Source organism: Chrysochloris asiatica, unplaced genomic scaffold (genome assembly GCF_000296735.1).
Source record: "Chrysochloris asiatica unplaced genomic scaffold, ChrAsi1.0 scaffold00089, whole genome shotgun sequence".
NCBI classification, from domain to species: Eukaryota; Metazoa; Chordata; class Mammalia; order Afrosoricida; family Chrysochloridae; genus Chrysochloris; species Chrysochloris asiatica.
This window is the reverse complement of record NW_006408607.1, coordinates 11,636,223-11,639,348: the sequence shown is the minus strand read 5'-3', so window position 1 is coordinate 11,639,348 and position 3,126 is coordinate 11,636,223.

Sequence of the window (3,126 nt, the reverse complement as noted above, 5' to 3'; positions counted from 1 at the left end):
AGTGAGTTGCTTCCTGCAGAGGCCACAATCCAAGCCTGCCCACCAGTGATGTATCCACCCTGGCTTTGGGGTGCCTCATTGTCTCCCTTCTTCTGTTTGTGTATTCTTTCGCTATCCCTATCGCCACTGTATCTCCCCTCCTCGTGAACCAAACACTCATGAACAACACAACTATGTCAAGGTCAGACCCTGACAGGAATACATTTTTTTGTTTGTTTGTTTGTTTCACAGAAAACTAAAAATAAGGGAAAAAAATATGCGCCCTTAGCATTCCATATGTACTTTTTGCTACCACTCTTACACACATATTCAGAAAATGTATTGCCTGGTCAGAGAAGAGAAAGGATTTAACAAACATATTCACACCAAAGTCTTAGGACTCCCTGTCCTCCCCATGTATACACAAATTTCACATTGCAACAAAAGGCTGAAGAAGATACTGTTAAATAACAATGGTCTGCTATTCACAGTAAAGGTTTAGGTAATATGGCACCAGGGCCTGGGAATTTTTTGGGTTTATGAGAATTTACCTATACCTCTGAAATCAAACAACACTGATGATTCTTCTCCAGGTGAAAAATGTACAGAAATCATGGTAAGACACCTAATCAAGTAATGAGAGAGAAAAATCAAGAAGCCTTTATCCCTCTTGATACAATCTTGAGGTTTATTATCTAATTATTACATATTATTTAATAAAAAGGAAATTAAATCGTTTCATCTTTATTACAAATAATATTAATTGTTTAACAAATTATAATACACAAATAGCATGCTAGAGCTAAGGAAAGCACAGTAATTATAGGGGGAAAAAAAAAACCACAACAAAATGAAAAGCATTTTTTAAATTAAAGAAAAAAAATCACCTCATCCCTCTTAGAAATCTCTCCTGTAAAACTCTAAAAATCTTTGTTAAGAACTTTATGAATACCAAATAATACCATGAAATAATTCTTTTTTAAAAGTAATTTATTATTTTATCTAAATTTTATCACTATTGCCAAGCAAGCAACTTCCTAGTGGTCAAATAAAATCCTTTTTATATTTTAGAACTACAATATTAGTTCATCTATTATTAATACAACTCATAAATACTGTCACCATCAAAAAATAGCCTCAAACAGCTTTATCTGGGCAAACTTAGACTTCTTAGACTTAGACGTATTCCCCAGGGTTTTCCAGTTTCTGGACTATAATTAGTAGTCATCTATTCTGAGGGAGACAATTCCAGCTACCTCCCCTACATGTCTCAATAATATTCTTGACAGGTTTTATATCCTGAGGCAACCTAAACAGTTTACTAAGTGAGATCCACTAGAAAAGAAGGGAAAAGGAGAATGGGTAAAACTAGTTATTTTTAGCCAAATGTTAATTAGGTGTTATTGTGGATTATTTTCCTAAAAACATTCATATTTTGTCAAATATATGACTCATATTGTGCCATTCTTTAAAACAATTTTAGCCACTTGTTTTCACACTTTAATTACGTGAAAAAAAATTTTTTTTTGGTAATTTAATGTCTTCCATTAAAAAATGCATGCTGTTAAATAATTCTTTTAGAAATGGTACTCATTTTTTTTTTCCATCAAAGAGTTATAACTGTCATTTATTACCGAAATCATTTCACTGAGCTAATAAATGATACATAAACAATACTACGTCACAGCCAAGTTTACCACGAAGTCAGTCTTTCTATGACTATTCCAAAGAATATATAAGCCAGCTTCCACACATTATGGGCAAATATTTCAGCAGTAAAACTGAAACCAGCAAGAGGATAATCAGGTCATGACTTCGTTATCAGAGTAGGAATAAAAATGACAATCATTTTCTTCGGAAGGCAGATCTTAGTAATATTGTGGACAGCCCTTTTTCAAGTTTCCTGGTGGTTCTAGGGCATACAAATGATATATTAAAGCATTGTTATGCAGTGACAAACACACCTTACTTGGTTTCAAGGAATGATATTTGGTCTTCAGTTCATAAGCATATAGGTTGTTGTTGTTAAGTGCTGTGGACTCGGTTCCAACAATAGCGACCCTGAACAGGGTTTCCGAGGCTGTAAATCTTTACTGGAGAAGAAAGCCTCATCTTTCTCCCTTGGAGAAGCTGGTAGTTTCCAACTGCTGACTATGTGGTTTGCAGCCCGATTTGTAACCACTACGCTACTAGAGCTCGAGACATTATTACTAATGCATTATGCACACTGTAATAACGTTTTTGATGCACAGAATAGGACATGGAAAGTGGAGCAAAGTTTTCCTAGGGAAATTGGTATGTAACGTAACCAGAAATATAAGCAAGCTCGATCGCCTAAAAATGGAGTTGTGAGTAGGAGTAGATAGGTTCTAAATTGATAATTACGATAATATCTTAAGAAGCTAGTTCCCAGAACAGTCATAATGATTTCTATATATCATTTTTTCAGAAAGGTCTGCAATCTACAATTCTAACTAGAATGTATTTTTCACATCTTCTATATTCAATCCTCTTTCATCAGAAAATGGAATGAAATTGAGCTGAATTATATGAAGTGAAGAAAACCATGGTGCTGGAAGTCACCAGAGAAAGGAGGTTCTTCTGATGTGGTAAAACACTCTAGAATGTGCACTAGGTCTGATCCAGTGAAATCCTCAGCAAAAGCACTCTCACTATGTCTGGTTTTGGAGTGCGTGTGTGCCGCTGTAAAATAAACAATGGATTGCTCACTATGAGGATGACGGTTCTATCCAACCAGCCACTCCTTGGAAAGCAGACACAGTGTACCTAGGAGTTGAAAATGAATCCACCACATTTAATAGCAACATCAAAAGTCTGATTTGGGGCAAATTATTTAGCCTCTATCTATTTATTTGTGTCCTCAAATAAATATTAATTTAAAATGTTGTCATTAGGAGTTAATTAACAACTATTTGTTGTTGTTGTTAGCTGCCATTGAGTTGATACCGACCCATAGCGCCCTTATGCACAGCAAAACAAAACACTACCCGATCCTGGGCCAAACTCACTACTATTGCCACACTTGAGTCCATCTATGCTACCACTTGGCCAATCCATCTTGCTGGGGTCTTCCTCTTGTTCTCTGACCCTCCACCTTGCCAAACATGATATCCTTCTCCAGAAACT